The sequence below is a fragment of the Miscanthus floridulus genome, chromosome 4 (assembly GCF_019320115.1).
Source record: "Miscanthus floridulus cultivar M001 chromosome 4, ASM1932011v1, whole genome shotgun sequence".
Classification (NCBI taxonomy): Eukaryota; Viridiplantae; Streptophyta; class Magnoliopsida; order Poales; family Poaceae; genus Miscanthus; species Miscanthus floridulus.
In genome coordinates this window covers 50,530,777-50,549,613 of record NC_089583.1, presented here as the reverse complement: position 1 = coordinate 50,549,613, position 18,837 = coordinate 50,530,777, and the positions used below count along the sequence as shown (strand labels likewise).

Below are 18,837 nucleotides of genomic sequence, written 5' to 3'. Positions count from 1 at the left end.
CTTGGCATTTACTAAGCATAATAGTGTGCGCGTAGTGTCTATATATGATCATTGAACAATGGAGGCCATGCCGTGTCTAGCATCGTGGCTTTGCTGTCCTACTTTGCCTTGAGATCTGCTCTTGACTGACTCTTCACTCGTAGTGTCAACTGTGCAGGCTATAAATAGCAGACACCAAAGTCACACATTCACCAATTCAAGTTTACAACCCTATGCCAAACTCCAATGGAAGATCGTAGAATAATAGTCCCCTATATCGCCATTGTCTTCCTTGTCCTCATCCTCATGCCGACGTGAATGGTTAGAGCTGGCAAATATCCACGCCTGACCATGACCCCAAGGACACAACAGCAGCTGTGGAAGTTCTTCAAGAACCATGCGTCGGACATGGCTGATCTCCTCCCTACTCAGGGGCAGCAGGGCCAGGGCGGTGGTAGCTACGATGATCAAAGCGAGCCTGGCAGTGGCTAGCAGGGCAGCAAGCCGGCCAGCGACGGGAGCAACGGTGGGCAGAGCCGGCAGGCCCTGGCCACCAACGCCGGTATGTTCTGAAACATCCTCAATTTTTCCACGAAGGGAAAATTCCACAGAATGAATTATAATATGATGAAACCAAGAACTGATTCCATCATATTATCATATTTCAGTCAATGTCACTAGTCATACATCATAAGATTACAAGAATACAAGATATTACATCTCTAGGAAACACACCTATTATAGAGATAATCTAGCGGAAGACTATCGAGTGAAGGCTCCTCCTTCACGGGCATCATCAGAGTTGGCGTAGTGCAGCGTAGATTCTATCTCCGAACCAAACTTGAGCGTAGGCACGAGACCTCCTAATCCTTCTAAAGTCAGCATCTCTGAGAAATAGGAAATCTGCACATCCGCCAGATGTGTGCAGGCCATGGTCAGCACCGATGAGCTTTAGTGGAAAAAGATAAACAAGGGATCTGGCGATCCTAATATTTGGCTGTGGTTTGCATTCTTAGCGCATGAGAAGTAAATAACGTTAGTAATATAATAATAATATCCAACTTTTAACACATTCACCACCACACCATCCATATCCATCCACCAACCATCCATCCCAAACCATCTCCACGCCACCACACCATATCTCATCTCACACACTCAGGTTGACAGGCCAACTCCCTCTCGGCCATGTCTCAACGGCCCGCAGCCCCCTAAGGCTCACGACCGAAAAATGCCCCAACCCTGGAGGGAGGATAGAAGGACTCATCTCCTATCTAGTTTAAGCAATACCTAGGAAAGGTCCATAGCCGACAAGTCGGCATATGTATCGATCGATCAACCATACACTATACAGAGGTTTCACATACCCACAAGATAGCCATCCTCGACGGTGCCCCATCTAGGCAGATTCTGGTCGCTTGCTATTCTAGAACGATGCCACCCTACCTCTCAGCCCTAGAACATCCCAAGTCTAGTCTGGGATGGCTGATACTGTGAGTCATAGACAGAGCTGGGGCCCTTCGGATGTCAAGTGCCAAGTCCACAAGGCCTCCTGAAGTCTTGGAAGGGTGTGGGGGAAAACCGCGCGCCCCGTACCTCCTTGCACACGTTCGCCTAGCAGTAGTGGCATCGCTCTACCAAGTAGTCTGACCGTCCCTGCACCATATAGGGTGAGTGGGATGTAAAGGATTCCCGGTGAGTCTAAGTACTAGTAAGTCCTTAGGGATTGACCAATCCAGAATGTCTTCATCAGGGTTTCCATTTTACGTGCCACCACAGCACCTCTACCCTAGGGCTTCACCTCTCCGAGGTTCACGCCCAAGGACACCTCCAATTACCATTTACCCGCCATAGGTATTCCATATCCAAGTGCCCAGGTAGCACCACATAGCAAGACTCGCCCCTAGGCTTGTCGTTATTCTAGCTCGGTCGACACAACCCTCACTCTCCATGCACCCAAGGCACACACGCAGCACGCTCATACACCACCGAGTCTGGCTTCCCAAACCAAACCATTCCCAGAGGTTCACCACCAGCATCACATCCCTGATATAATGCGAAGTGGAGTTAATAATAAGTATAGTGGTGTAATATGCAAGCAAGCAAGCAAGTCAGCATGTATAAGTGAGCGAATGCACAAAGCAGGGTGACGCGGTAGAGTGGGTTGCATCAGGGTGATAATGGCTCAGGTAGTAGCATGCATCAATATACTAGCAAATGATTAAATATAAAGCGCTAGCAGTTCTAGATATTATGCAATGTCTAATAGGTTTCTCTAAAAGAGGGTGCTGCCATGACACCTGCGATGTTGAGGTAGTAGTGGTACAAGTCTTCGTTAGTTGATGTAGTCGATCAGCAAGGTCTCCTCTTCGTAGGGTCTTGTCGTCGATCACTTCCTCTTTCTCCATCGGGTCCTGATCCAACGTTGTCCTCGAGAAAATTACCTCCAAAACTCACTCAAGGCAAGAAAACAAACAATATTCCAAAAAGGCGACAAGACCTAGAAGGAACACAAAGAGGAAATGACTTGGCCCTCTCGGCTGATGTCCGATCCATGGGCCAAAGAAACACGAGTGGTGGTATGCTGAGCACAAGCTTAAGTCATGGCCAAGCCAGTATGGCTTTACGATAAACGGTTTAAGCCCGAGCTTATCCAGAGCAAACACCACAACTCACGATCTTTCGACCCGGTGTCATTGAATTGATAGGGATTGGAAGTCGGGCCCTAAGAAAGAACGACGGGGTTTGGCTCTTATAGCCATATCCCGCAAGTCGCCATTGGATACAAGAAGTAGACAAGAATGAATAACACTATTGTGACTTGGCTCCAATGTATTTCGGCTCATCCGCTATGGTAGAATGCAGTAGCACAAAGAGATTGGACAGCTACGGGTCCTCTCGATCCACACGACATAATAACGTCGGGAGCCGAGAAGAGAGTCGCTCAACACGGCAAAAGATGTGGGGGTTAGCTAGGCACATCCATGTCATGTTCTCAGACACATCTTCGGGAAAGATGGTTTTAGATGGCCTATCGGGTCGACACGCACTGGGTCCGAGGTACGACATAGACCATTGCTTTGCTAACTAAAAAGAGATAGTCCGGTCTTTGATCCAATCGCCATGGATCAGGCGGGACCGAACAGAGCGGGCTAATAGGGCAATAACATCAGAGAATGGAGGTCTACTCCTTCCAGCACACACGCCACGACAGAAGACAGGGCATTGGAAGGGGCGACTCACTAAAGAGTATAAGTGCGCAAACCACTCGTAGGGTACCCGACTTAGGTGCACTGGCACTAAGACATCTCTCTAATTCATAGCGGAACGGTTGTCACTGCAGGAATCAAGGAAATGCGATGGTCATACAAGGTACAAGCATACAGGGGTTTGAGCATGAAGAGGCAAGTAAAAGTAAAAGAGTGGCGTAGCTCCATGGTCATGGCGAGGCGAACTCACGGCCACAAGCTATACCAACTGAGTTGGCACCCATCGTTCCACGATTGTTATCTCCAGGTCATCTCCCATAGGACTTGGTCATGGAGGGCTCAAGGCGTGTGGGTGATATCTGCATTGATGTTAGTATCGACATCGAATCCATCATGACCATGTTCTAGGGCCGAAGGCAGGAGCTAACACTCATGGTACTATGAAGTCAACTAAAAAGTGACGGGTCGAGTTACACTCGGCATCACGGTCATGGCGAGATGGATCCCGCGATCACAACAGTCTAGACGAGGTATGATCTCTCAGCCGGCTCGAAGGCTCGGCACACAGGCAACAACACCAACAACCAGCGATAAGAACCAAACACGACCGAAAGACGTAGCAACTCGACATGACTGTGGAGTAGCACATTCCATAGCTGGGTGATGGATAGATCTTATAAGATAGTCATGGACAGATAGGTCATAAGAATAGGGCCCGACAAGGTAGATATGCGTATACGGAAAGATGCGAGATGGGGCTTTCCATGGTCTCGATAAGACATACGACTAGGGTTCATGGTCCAGAGGTTACGGCTCGTAGTAGGCGGGGTCATGGTGGTCTCAGGCAAGCGAGGCCATGTGGTCTCAGCCAGCGAGGCCATGTGGTCTAGTAGGCGGGGTCATGGTGGTCTCAGCAACGTTGGTCTTAGCAATGGTGGTCTCGGCAACGGTGGTCTCGGCAATGGTGGTCTCGGCAACTGGTGGTCTCGACAACGGTGGTCTTGGCAACGGTGGTCTCAGCAACGGTGGTCTCGGCAATGGTGGTCTTGGTTAGCAAGACGTCGAAAAGACTCCACTTATCATCGGTACAATGCTAGGGATCACACGGTTTCTCAACGGCTCGCCCTCGTTTAACGAGGCTGCCAGGAATGTCAGGAACGGACCCAATATAATGACGGCACGGTGCTAGGTCATGCTGGTGTATACCAGGGCTTTGTCCATGAGTTGTGTAATGTGACTACCTCAACTGGCCTTTAGTGCGGGTCCCGGTAGATCTCAACAGCATGTTCTCGTGACTCGGGGTAGCCGGAACAGTGGTGAAACACGGACACAGGGTTCCACGGAACCGTCAGGGCAACCAAAGAAAGGAAACCTGCAGTCCATGATGCGGTGATCAATGCCATGTGGTCCAATTACGGACTTCGGGGCTCACGATGAGGTCATGGTAACTCTTCGCTGCGGCATGGCTAAGAGCGTCGAGTCAGTGGCTTGGTCATAGATCATGGCCGAGGGGTGCTTGGAACCATATGGTGGCATTCCAGGGCATCGTACATGTCTTACGCGAATGGTGTGAGTGCAAGCAAGGAGTGGGCTCTTCAATTTTGAGGGGTCAAAAGTACTTAAGGTTGGTCCACATCGTAGGGCTCGATTTTAGAAAAATGTGGGAACTGGTTTCACATTTTTCTGAGGTCGTAAGAATTTTCTATGAATTTCCAAAGGTTAACTCCTTTTCTTGAAAAAGAAAAAGGAAGGTTACTCCAGGGCTTGACACATGGCAGCGCAGGATTGGTCCAGCTATAACAGTGGCTGACAGGTGGGGTTCTGCTGATGTCATCATGATGTCAGCACGACGTCATCAGTCCGACAGGTGGGACCGGGGCTCTTGGGCCACTGACAGGTGGGACCCGCTTGATGTCATCATGATGTTAGCATGATGTCACCTGCTGACAAGTGGGTCCAGCGGTGTGGCACCACGGTGGTGCGCCGTGGGTGACCGGTGAGTCGGTGTCAACGGCTCGACGACCAGCAAACAGAGATGGCAACAAGGGAACGCATAAAGGCGGGGCTTTGGGGCTGGCTGTGATCGTGTGCCGCATTGCAACGTCATAGGTGAGGTCGTCCGGGCTGGTGTGGCTTGTGTCCGGTACTGGCACGTCGGAGCGGAGACTACGGCGGCGCGTGCAGTGGCGTCGGGTCGTGTGCCGCGTGCCAGTCGGTGCCATGGCCAGTGAAGATGGCGAGGCAAGCACTCGTGTGCATGACGTAGACGTCATGTTCCTGAGTAGCCGAGAATAGGCACTGTTTTGGTGGCTGTGCGTGCAAGTGCAGGTGCCACGGGCAGTGCGGCACTGAAGGCCGGACAGACAGGCATCAAGGCAACGAATCAAAGGCGGAGCTTTGGGGGTCTGGTGCTTATCGACGGGCTTGGCTCCAGGGCGTCCGCGCGGTGCAGTTCGGGACGCGATCGCGTCAACGTCGCGGCCACGGTGATGGTGTCGCGCACGGACGTTCTCCGAGGCCTCGGGTGTCGTCATGAGGTGAAGCTTGGTGGCGCGGACAGTCCTGAGATGGCTGGTGCTATGGAGGCCGCCTACGGTGGAGGTTCGGGTCACGGTACAGGGGGATGTAGAGAGCGTCGGTGCAGGGGCTCGGCGCAGCGCAGATGGTGGCCAGGGCAAGGCAGGGCGCTCGGGTCATCGTGGTCACGGGCCTAGAGCAGGGGCGTGTCATGGTGCTCGGTGCAGGGGCGTCGTAGACGTCGAGGGCGTCGATGGGACGAGGCCGGTTCAAAGCAGGGCGAGCAGCCGTGGAGGTCGCAGGGTGGTCGTGGCCGGCTAGCGGCCTCCACCGGTGTGGTAGCGGGCGACCGGGTGGAGCTTGACGCGGCACGACGCGTCCCGGCACGGAGAGGCTGTGGCTTTCCTACGGTGAACCAGACATGGCGTGAAGGCCGATCTTCAGGCGAGGGCGACGATAGGGAACGGAAAAATAGGAGCTTTGGCAAGGATGTTGCTCGCCGGTGTTCCATCGCTCGGTAGGGAGGCAGGCTTTGGCTATAGGTTGGTGGTCAGGGACGATCGTCGTGCAGACGTCGTGGTGGTCGTGACGAAGGACGACGGTGGCTTGGGTGCGGTGAAGTCTTGCGGTCGTCGGTGGCGAGGCCTGGTGCAGGTCGCCGTGCACGTCGGGGTGGTCTCGCGGTTGAGGCGCGGCTCGAGGAAGACGGACGCCGTGGGGATGCCGGCAGCGCGGTCGCGGAGGCGGTGCTGCAGGGGCACTGCGGAGGTGCCGTAGCCGACATCGCCTTGGCCTCCGGGCGCCATGGCTATGGCTCTCTTGGAAACGGGAAGGAGGCAGAGGAGTGGAGAGGCTTGTGGCGGCTGGGGAAGGGAGAGGGTGCCGACTGCTTCGCACTTTATAGCGGCATCGGCTAGGGTTCCAGGCACTATGGACGGCGATCCTCGGCTTCCGTGCAGAGAAGGGGTACGCGGTGCGCATCGAGGAGCGGAGCAGGTGAGGCGCGGGCGCGTGCTTTGCCACCCGAGCGGCGGCGGCACCTGGGAGCATCTGCTCGCATCTAGGGTTGGCAAGGGGCGCCGGCTGCTGGCCAGGCTGGGCCAAGGCACTGGTGGGCCGTGCGGCTAGCGAGCTGGGCCTACGGGGTGCGAGACGGGCCGGTGGGGCAAGGAGAGGGGGGCTCGGTTGGGCTGCTGCTGCTGCTGCCCGTGTGGGCCGAGGTGAGGTGGAGGTGAGCGGGCCGCACAGTGGATAAAGAGGGAGGGGATGGCCTGGTTGGGCTGGTGCTTCGTCTTGGGCCGAAAGGCTTTTCTATTTCATTCTCCTATTTCCTGTCCTTTTCTATTCCTTTATTTCTATCCTACTCTATGCCATGGGTTGACAACTCACGTGCATTGATTTACAAGGAAGGTCGATTGACTTTATGAATTAGATCAAGGGATTCGAATGAGGTTCAAAAGCAAAAGATGAATTGAGAGAGAGGAAAAGGGATTCATAAGATATTCTAGAAGAGATCAAAAGGATTTGCTACGGACTTGTGCTCTCCAACACAAAACACTAAACCAACAAAAGAACTCCGGCAAACTCCTACAAGTAATTCTATATGTATGCAACAATTTATTTATAAATTGTTCTTAGTTCGACCTAGCATCTACATGCTTCACATATTGTAGGAAAAATTTAAAAAGTTCGTATTTTTGGCTTCTCCAAAAACCCGGGTTGTTACATGTTCCTGAACAGCTACCAAGTGGGCACGCCCCCACAGAGCGTGTCGGGCGCGCTGGACATCTCCAGCGAGCTCGTGTGGACGCAGTGCGGCTCGTGCGCCACCTGCGGCGTCACACCGGCCGCGCCCTTCTACTCGACGCTGTCCACCACAATGGCGGTGGTGCGGTGCACGAGCGACGTGTGCCAGAACTTCGCAGCGCAGAACTGCGGCGTGGACGTCCCTGGGTGCGGCTACATGTACATGTACAGAGGCGGCGAGGCCAACGCCACCGGGTACCTCGCCACCGAGTCGTTCACGTTCGACACGACCCGTGTGGATGACGTCGTCTTCGGGTGCGGCCTCGACAGCGTGGGCGACTTCGGCGGCGCGTCCGGCGTGATCGGCCTCGGCAGGGGCCCCCTCTCCCTGGTGTCGCAGCTCGACGCCGGGCGCTTCTCCTACTACTTCGCCCCCGACGGTGACACTGACACTGACACCCAGAGCTTCATCCTCTTTGGCGATGACGCCACGCCGCAGACCAAGCGAGCCTTGACCACCCCGCTCCTGGCCAGCGATGACTACCCCAACATCTACCTCGTCGGGCTGACTGGCATACAGGTCGACGGCAAGGACCTTGGCATCCCGCGGGGGACGTTCGACCTCCGTAAGGACGGTTCCGGCGGTGTTTGAGCATCGCCGTCCCCGTCACGTTCCTCGAGGAGAGCGCCTACAAGCTTCTGAGAGAGGCGCTAGTGAGTCGGATACGGCTGCCCACGGTGAACGGCTCGGCGCTTGGCCTCGACGTCTGCTACGCGAGCCAGTCGCTGGCCACGGCGATCCCGGGCATGGCGCTCGTCTTCGACGGCAACGCAGTCATGGAGCTGGAGGTGGGCAACTACTTCTACATGGACGCCAGCATAGAGTGCCTGACGATACTGCCGTCGCCGGACGGGCACGTGTCGCTCCTCGGCAGCCTCATCCAGGCCGGCACGCACATGATCTACGACATCCATGGTTCGACGCTGGCGTTTGAATCGCTCCAGCAAGCGTCGTCGCCGCCGCCGCCGCCCCCGCCGTCAAATAATTCCTATCAAGGGACGCCAGGGCATCGGCTGTCATCAGCTCCACCGCCACTCATCTCGTTGCCGATGCTCTTTGCCCATTTCTTGTGGGTCGCGGTGTACATGGTTTTATGAATTATCGATTGCCATATAAGTTTGATGGTGCGTGGGATCGGAACATTGCTCCACCAAAAAAGGGAAGCTCGCGAAAAAAATAAACTGTCTAATCATGTAATTTCATGTCATTTTAGCGTATACCAAAATTTAGCGGTACGAGAAACCAGACACTCAGATAGTACTACTAGTTTTCTGTTCTCTTCTGAAAATGAGAGTATTAATCAACAATATTGCCTTGAGTACGTATGTGGTTTCCCAGCAAATGTTCTCTAAAATCACTGATATGCTGTTAGATTTTACTGGGCTTGGCCTAATTTTATTTAATTAAAATCAAATAAATCATAAGGTCCAGAACGAATGCTAGGCGCAACAGAGACTGCATGATGCGCCGAGCATAGGATCAGCGAGATCGGACAACCACGGCATGGTACCAGGTGGGCTGGTTTAGTCACTTTGAGCCGGTGGGTTAATTCTCGTTGATGATTGGACTTGTAACAGTTATGGTTATATTTGCGGTTACCAGTAACTCTTTTGTTATGGCTATGGTTACCGTAATGAACGCCTTTATAAAGTCGAGGTTCCTTACCTCTTTGCCTTTCATCTCTCATTCCTATAAGAAGGGTGCTCGTCTTTAGACTCACGCATGAACATACATACTACCTCTGTCCATGAAAGGGAAGTAACTATGGTATGCGTATCAGTTAAAGTACTTCACGTTTGACCATGTTTCTAGTAAATAGTATTCACATTTATAACTTCAAATTAATTTATGATAAAAATACATTTCGTAATTAATCTAATGATGTTTATTTGATATTATAAATATTTATATTTTTTTAACTATAATTGGTCAAATTTGAAGTACTAAACTATGATACTTGTTTCATAATTACATTCTTTTGTGGACGGAGGGAGTATTAAGCACTGTCTTTATTCTATTGCTGCTGGCTGCTGCTTTCTTGTTCCCCATTCTCCTGCGCGTGCAGGCGTTGGGACAGCGGGCCTCAGAAACCACGCCCACGTTTGCCAGATGATCAGTTTCTTGGGAGCATCTGACGCAACTACGTGCTGCCGATCTGCATCTGCTCCTGGTGGATGTTTGCGGGACTGCACTGCAAACATCTTCCTGTATCGACTATGGTCCACGACTTCGAGCAGCAACATATTATATCGACTAGTACACATGGAGCCACTGGAGCCTTCGGCTATAGTCTTCCCATAGGGTTTATTTATGATCTTACAGTTTCTATATTCAGTAAGATACTTGTTTTGCTTACTATCAGTATGTTCGTCATGGTTGTCACTGTAACCGTGTACATATATATATTGTCACGAACTTACTACTTTTTTAATTAAATTAAATATGAAATTCCTAAAATTCTAACATATGCTTAAAGAGAGTTATATTTACTACTCAAGAAATATGTTATAATATTCTTTCGCAATTAAAGACTCCACGTATTGAGTAATCTACGGGCATGTTCGCTTGAACTTATCAGCTAAAATCTACAGTATTTTTCTCTCATAACAAATCAGCTTCAGCCAGCTTTAATACCAACCGAAAAGGCCCTACGTGCGCCAACCACTGTTTGTTACATACCTTTTGCCAAATGCACAGTCCATGAGCTGTGTCATTATTCTCTCCCCTCACGGATTGAAATCTCATATCCGAAAGCGTCCTAGACATATGTTTTATATCATTTACTCCTTCGTCCTATAAAACATGTCATTTTCACTTTCTTAGAAGTCAAATTTATAAGAAAATATTAATATTTATAGTACATAATTAGTATCAGATAAATCGTTGAATATATTTTTATAAACTTATTTGAGGATAGAAATGTTGCTAATATTTTCTATAAATCTAGGCAAACTTAAGAACGTTTGACCAGCCTGAATCCTATAATAATGCTCTTTTTGGACTGAGGGAGTCTACCAAAATATAGTTATGATTTATCCATAGTTATATTACAGGCAACTACAATAACTGTGGAGCAATCATATTCGATAATTGTTTTGGCCCGTATATATTTAGCTACGAGTTGTACCCCTTCCCAACAAAATAATTTTTAACCTCCTGGGCATTCATCCCATAAAAATAGCCTTCTAAGCACATACAATAGTCATATCTGCACCGTCCTGGATCACAATACCAAGGCCCCACGGCCAATTACTCGGCTAAAAGCTCCATCGATATTCACTTTCACCTAGCTCTACTCTAAAGGTTTCTAATGTTCCGATGGTCACTTGGCTTTGCTTTTTCTTTTTCTTGCCTTCTTTGTTCAGATTTTGAAATGATAGCTTGATTACCTTTCAGGTCCTCCGCTAAGTTGTAGAGAATCAATATAATTCAATTGAAAAAATGACAGATGCGACCACACGTTTAAGCTTAGCACCATGGACCACCTTATTTCTCAAAAACCAAGTTCTCCCTAACATGAGAGCAGTCAACTCCACCATTTCCTTGCTAACATAGCTTAGCAGTAAGAGCATCTCCAAGAGATTGTCTAAAATTAGTTGCCAAATTCCATATTTTAGCTATTCTGTAAAATAGAAAACTCCTCAAAAGAAGAAGACTGTACAACAGCCTAGCTATTTCTCATCTTCTACATTGAAAAGTTCGACGTCACCTGCCCAAATCCCAACCGGGCAAACTACCGTGATGGTGCCTGAAACACAGGTAGTAACATCTTCATCGTGCTCACATTAGAAGCAGCTCCTTTACAGAGTTCATATCGATGACATTGCAAAGTGCAGATCATTGACATGGCTCAGTACAAAACTATATATTCCAGCACAATATAGATGAACTTTGTCAAGTCTGATCACTGCAATTTCTAGAGCTAGCTGCTGATCTCTTCGATTTGTTCTACTGGAGTAGTAGCCTAGTACTCTATTAAAAGAACAGCATTGCTGCTAGTCTGCTACTACTAGAGCCGTGCAGGTGCAGCGCGGTGGCCAGCAGAACCAGCAGCATACGAGTTTGCTACAAGGCGCCAGAGTTCGGCGGCCTCCACAGAGCCCCTGGTGCGGGTGCGGCTGATCTGATGACTAGTTAAGTTGTGCCTGTTCCCACCGTCACCCACGCGCCGCCATGACCGCCTCCTCCTGCAGCTCGGGCGGTGTGGGGCACTGGGGCGGCATGGGGACAGGGAGGATGATGGCGAACGCAGGCACTGCAGCTATGTGAATTTGCGTATCCATGACAATGTTGACGAGCACCGGCACCTAGAGGGAAGCGACGACGCCGTAGAGCACGACGGTGGTTGTGGACGGGAAGGGTCGAAGCCAGACAAAGCAGTGTACCGGCGGGGTGTCGGGAGAATAGAGCTGCGTGAAGCGCTCTTTTGCGGGAAGGACTCCCCGCACCCAGGAAATCGCGTGGGAAGAGTGATGGCGAGCGTCGTAGGTTTGCTTTATTTACCTAGTGGAATTCATGGGATAGCAGGCTGTGTATTTTAGAAAACCAGATACAATATCTGTTGGAGTCTATTTTATACCACAAATTATGTAAACTGGATTCAAAATCAAAAATAGCATCTCTGTTGGAGTTGCTCTAAGAGAGTAACCCATCCGGTTCAATACAAAAGAATGGATCCTCTTTCAACAATACACAATGCTTCCTCTTAGCAGAGCGCATGTTTCATGCCTGACCACATACAACCTAGGCCCGGACCTAGGGGGTGGGGTTCGAGTTGTGCCCATGCACAGGGCCCTTTAAGCTTAGGGGCCCAATCTTAAGTATGTAAGCTAGTTGACAATACTCTGGTGCAATAGGAAATATATATATATATATATATATATATATATATATATATATATATATATATATATATATATATATATATATATATGGCCTATAGGAAATACCAGGCGTGTAAGAAAGAGTCTGTCGATTTCCCTTCCGTCACGGCCGCTCTCCTTCGTGGTTTTATCGCGGCGCGCCTTCGCGTCTGCCTGTCCGGCGTCACCGTCGCCGATCGGTCGTGCGCAACGCACTGGCTACTCCGCTTGCTCGCTCCATAACTCCGTTCCCAGCCAAGCAAGTACGACACTACGACTATACGAGACGTCCTTGCATCCAGACGTGTTCAGGTAAAGTGCCGTGCCCAATTGCCCCTGTTCCCTAAGCCCTTTTGTTGATTGTTTAATCAATGTTTAATTTGCCTAATTGCCTTTGCCCCCTATCGTTATTATTTAGAATATAAGACTCAGATCTAATTTGGGATTGGGGAATTCCTAATGGTGCAGGGCAGTGAATAATTATTATTCATGTTCTCCACTTGTCTCTCGCCAAAAAAATACTTGGTAATTTACTAACACTTATTTTTATTTTAACGTTAAACTGAATCTAGTATTTCTAAAATTCTAGTGTACTCGTGTTGACAAAAGGCACGCATTTATATAGAAGTGAAAAAAGAAAAAATAGAGATGGATATAATTTTTATGCATATTATTATAATTATAATGAAGGGTCCATCTCTCCGGCTTCGCTCCAGGTCTATAAATTGACAGGACCGGGCCTACATACAACCACTGCATGGAATTCTAATTCGACCTCTAGCCCACACAACTCGTGCATATTATCCTTTTCTAGGCAATATCCTTATTTGTTTAGTCTTATTGCCAAACCATGGTTCACACTTCGCCATAGGAAAACTTTATTTTGTACGGTATACTCAGTATCAAAATTGAATTTCATAAGGTTTATCCTCCACAGAGCTCAGGCTGCTGCTGCGTGCATCATTATCTTTATCATTAGTTACATGTTTTGTGCATAATTAATAAAAAAAATCATGTTATAAAAATAATAAATGAAATAGTTTCCTCTATGTACCATTATAACCTTTTATGTCCTCATAAATCACTTAGCCAGCTATTTGAAATTCTTGCTTTATTCTAGAAAACGTAGTGCTATTTCACTCGTGTGTAATTCCTTTTGAAAACTTATGGCCTGTCTATAAAGTTTGGGCCCGTGAACTTTGTACTGAAATTTGATCCTGATCGCAATGCAAAACGGAATTTTGACAAAAAGAAGAAAATAAAGGAGGGCCCAACCTAATCAATCAGTTTGATCCAGCGAAGCCCTCGCTCCCCGAGCTCCGCCTCCACCTCCACCTCCACCTCCACCCTGTCTTCGCCGCCCACTCCACCTCTCCCACTCCTACCGGCGCCGCCGCCGCAATCCGCCTCCGTCCGCCTCGACCTCGATTCACCTCGATGACCTTATGAGATGTGCGGCGGCGGTACGCTCCCTCCTCCCACTACCCCACCCCGCTCCCGCCGGCGCCGCCCCTATCCACACCTCCGCCCCTCACCTCGCCGCCGAGCTCGAAGCCGGCGACGCCCTCCACGCGCTCCTCTCCACGCTCCCGCCGTCGCTCCCTTCCTTCTTCCCTTGCCTCTCCCTCCTCTCAGCGCCGACTCACCCCGCACTCCGTCGCCGACGCCCTCCTCTGCGCCGCGCTCCCGCCCGCTTCCCGCCTCCGCCTCTTCCTCTTCTCCGCGCTCACCCCGCGCCTCCGCTCCCCGCTCCTCCACTCCCGCGCCGTCGTCCCCATCCTCCTTGTCACCGACGCGGATGCCGCCATGTACGACGCCATCGCCGACGCCCAAGCCGCCGGCCTCCAACCCCCCGCTGCCGCATTCGAGGCGCTCATATTCGCCCACGCCTCCGCCGGACGGCACCACGAGGCGATCGAGGCCTTCTCCCGGATGGAGGGCGAGTTCGGGTGCCGCCCCACCACCTTCGTCTACAACGCCGTCCTCAGGGTCCTCGTCGCCAGCGGTGGTGTCGTTCCCCTTGCCCTGGCGCTCTATAACAGGATGGTCGCCGCCGGCTGCCTGCCCAACAGGGCCACGTACAATGTGCTCATGGATGGCCTCTGCAAGCGGGGAACGGCCGTGGACGCGCTCAAGCTGTTTGACGAAATGCTCCAGAGGGGTATCACTCCCAACGTCAAGACACACACCATCTTACTATCGTTGATGTGCAATTCCGGACAGCTGAAGGAAGCTGAGAACCTGCTACATTCCATGGAAGACAAAGGGTGTCCGCCTGATGAAGTCACATACAATGCATTCCTTAGTGGGTTATGCAAGGCTGGCAGAGTTGACGAGGCCATTGAGCAGCTTGAGGCACTCCGTCGTACTGGGACCTTTGTACTTGGCTTGAAGGGCTACAGTTGCTTGATTGACGGTTTGTTCGTGGCAGGTCGGTATGAAGAGGGATTCCATTGTTACATGGAGGTGTTGGAGCAAGCTGATTTCTCACCGGACATTGTTCTGTACACTATAATGATCCGTGGGTGTGCAGAGGCTGGAAGAACCAATGATGCCTTTGCGTTCTTCAATGAGATGAAAGCGAAAGGCTTTACTCCTGATACCTTCTGCTACAACACGCTGCTGAAGGCCCTCTGTGATGCCGGTGATCTGGATGGAGCTCGCTCGTTGATGTCAGAGATGGCGCAGAATAACGTGGTCCTCGACACCAATACACATACTACCATGATACATGGGTTGTGCAAGAAACAGCTTGTAGATGAGGCAATTCAGGTTTTTGATGGGATGGTGAAAGTTGGCTGCCATCCAACTGTTATGACATACAACGTGCTCATCGATGGACTCTACAGGGCACACAGGCTTGAGGAAGCTCGGATGCTTTTCTATAAGATGGAGGTGGGAAATAACCCTTCCTTGTTCCTTCGGTTAACACTTGGTGCAAACCAGGTGAGGGACAGTGAGAGCTTGCAAAAGCTGGTTGACAGTATGTGCCAGTCTGGGCAGGTGCTTAAAGCTTACAAGCTTCTTCGAGGCATAATAGACAGTGGTGTGGTTCCTGATGTTGTCACGTATAACACACTGCTAAATGGACTCTGTAAAGTGAGGAATCTTGATGGAGCACTGAGACTCTTCAGAGAGCTCCAAGTCAAGGGGTTCTCTCTTGATGAGATCACTTATGGGACTCTTATCGATAGCCTCTTGAGGGCACACAGATATAATGATGCCATGACATTGTTCCAGGACATATTACACAGTGGTGGCACCCCTAGTCTGTCAATCTACAATAGCATAATGAGATCGCTTTGTAGGATGAACAAATTGTCACAAGCAATCAACCTCTGGTTTGATCACCTACCCAAAAAGTACAATCTCTCAGCCCAAGATGAAGTAATTGCTAGTGCCCGAAAAAAGTTTGAAGAGGGTTCCCTGGATGAAGCAGTTAGGGAGCTAATCAAGATTGATCAAGAATATGGCTCAGTAAACTCATGTCCTTACACCATTTGGCTCATAGGCCTCATTCAAGCAAGGAGAATAGATGACGCCCTCAAGATTTTTCATATACTTGAAGAGTCTGGCATTGATATCACACCAGCTTGCTGTGCTCATCTTAGCAAATACCTATGTTGGGAAAGAAATCTAGATTCAGCAGTTGATGTTATGCTCTATACATTGAATAAACGATTCATTATGTCAAGACATGCAGGCAACCGGTTACTTAGTAGTCTTTGTATCCGTCACAGGAGGAAGGACGCACAGGCCCTTGCATGGCGAATGCATCTTGTAGGATATGATATGGATGCATATCTTCGTGAGTCTACAAAAGGTTTGTTATACAATCAATAGAAATGTCAGTAGTGTTTGTAGGGCTACAGAGCTTGCTCTCGAGATGGCTGCTGATATTTCGAATTTTTTATCTGTACCAATTTGTTCTAGGTAACCCCAAAGTAGGGTTTGATTCACTGAGTTCTTAGCTCTTGCAGTGGATTTTGTAACCCACTAATTCAGTTGTAACTTCAATAATGAGGCCACGCCACTTGAGGCACCCCTTATTACACTCTCTGAGCTTCTATGCAATTAAAGTTTGGAAATTTTCATCCATACCACCACTTGAGCCGTACCACCAAGCTAGTGAATTGCATGTGGGCAATTGTCCTACATGTCATTCACACATGCTGATGGTATATATGAAAAGTGCACCTCAAGTGGTGGTACAGATGAAAGTATTCCATTAAAGCTCATTATGCAGCTACTTGGTTGAAGAGGACTCTTGGAAAAAAGAAGAGGACATAAACAGCATGTGGGAGAAGATGGCAACCAACATTCGGAAGGTGGCCTCAGAGGTGTGTGGAGTAACCAAAGGAAGTGGAGGCGAGGCTAAAGATACTTGGTGGTGGAACAAGAAAGTCCAAAGGGCTATTAAGGAGAAGAAAGAATGTTATAGACGCTTGTACCATGACAGGAGTATGGACAACATAGAGAAGTACAAGGTGGCAAAGAAGACTGCAAAACGAGCTGTGTGGCAAAGGGTAGAGTGTACGAGGATCTTTACCAACATTTGAGTACGAAGGAAGGAGAGAAAGACATTTATAGGATGGCTAGGGTTCGTGAGAGAAAGACAAGGGGCTTTAACCAAGTTAAGTGTATTAAGGATGAAAGGGAGCATCTCTTGGTGAAGGAGGATGAGATCCGATATCGATGGCAAGAGTATTTTGACAAATTATTCAATGGTGAGAATACGGACACAACCTTTCAGTTGGATGACTCTTTTGATGACACCAATAGACGCTTTGTGCGGAGAATCAAGAATCTGAGGTCAGAGAGGCGTTGAAAAGGATGAAAGGAGGTAAGGCGATGGGACCGGATGATATCCCAATCGAGGTGTAGAGATGCCTCGGGGACATAGCTATAGTATGGCTAACTAAGCTGTTCAACCATATTTTTCAATTGAACAAGATGTCTAACGAGTGTAGGAGAAGTATATTGGTACCAATCTACAAGAATAAAGAGGATATTCAAAGTTATACTAATTATCGGGGAATTAAGTTGATGAGTCATATTATGAATATGGGAGAGAGTTATCGAGCATCGCTTGAGAGCAATAACGCGAGTCTCTATGAGCTAATTTGGTTTCATGCCTGGAATGTCAACCATGGAAGCCATTTTCTTAATAAGACAAGTTATGGAGCGGTATAGGGAGAAGAAGAAGGACCTACACATGGTTTTTATTGACTTGGAGAAGGCTTATGATAAAATACCAAGAAATGTTATGTGGTGGGCTTTGGATAAACATAAAGTCCCAACGAAGTACGTCGGGCTCATTAAAGACATGTACAACAATGTTGTGACTACTGTTCGAACAAGTGATAGAGACACGGATGACTTTTCGATTAGGATAGGACTATATCAAGGGTCAACTTTGAGCCCTTATCTGTTTGCCTTAGTGATAGATGAGGTCACAAGGGACATACAAGGAGACATCCCTTGTTATATGCTTTTCGCGGACGATGTAGTGCTAGTTAATGAAAGCTGGACATGAGTAAATCAGAAACTAGAATTATGGCGGAAGACTTTAGAGTCCAAAGGTTTTAGACTCAGTAGAACTAAAACTGAGTATATGAGATGTGACTTCGGCACTACTACTCGGAAGGAGGAAGATATTAGTTTGGAAGGTCAAGTAGTGCCTGGGAAGGATACCTTTCGATATTTAGGATCAATGCTACAGAGAGACGGGGATATTGATGAAGATGTTAGTCATAGAATCAAAGCAGGGTGGATGAAGTGGCGCCAAGCATCTGATGTCCTATGGAACAAAAGGTACCACAGAAGCTAAAAGACAAGTTTTATTGGACGATGATTAGACATGCTATGTTGTATGGTGCAGAATGTTGGCCTACAAAAAGATGACATGTTCAACAGATAAGTGTCGTAGAAATACGTATGTTGTGTTGGATTTGCGGTCATACAAGAAGGGATCGAGTTCGGAACGATGATATATGTGATAGATTAGGGGTAGCACCAATTGAAGAAAAGTTTATCCAACACCGATTAAGATGGTTTGGACATGTCCAACGGAGACCTCTAAATGCACCAGTGCGTAGTGGAATCCTAAGCCAGGATAGTAACGTGAAGAGAGATAGAGGAAGACCGAAGTTGACTTGGATAGAGGCAATAAAAGAAAACTTGAAAGGATGGAATATACCCAAAGACTTAGTCTCAGATAGGAGTGCTTGGAAAATAGCTATTTACGTGCCTGAACCTTGATGGCTTCTGCTGGGTTTCAACTCTAGCCTACCCCAACTTATTTGGGACTTAAAGGCTTTGTTGTTGTTGTTGGTTGAGGCCGAAACATTTTGATACTGTTGCTAATCTTGCTTTTTCTCATCTATAAGTGAAGAATGTGGCGCACCCTTCATGCATTAACAGTGTTCGTACTCATTGTTGAGCTATCTTAAGTTCTCTTGCA

General features: G+C 48.8%; 2 pseudogenes; both read left to right on the top strand.

The window, feature by feature from the left end:
* Nucleotides 1-225: 225 nt before the first annotated feature.
* LOC136548514 (aspartic proteinase nepenthesin-2-like) lies at nucleotides 226-8,609 on the top strand (annotated as a pseudogene).
* A 5,076-nt stretch (nucleotides 8,610-13,685) lies between these two features.
* On the top strand, nucleotides 13,686-16,388 carry LOC136551503 (pentatricopeptide repeat-containing protein At1g79540-like; annotated as a pseudogene).
* Nucleotides 16,389-18,837: the final 2,449 nt, after the last annotated feature.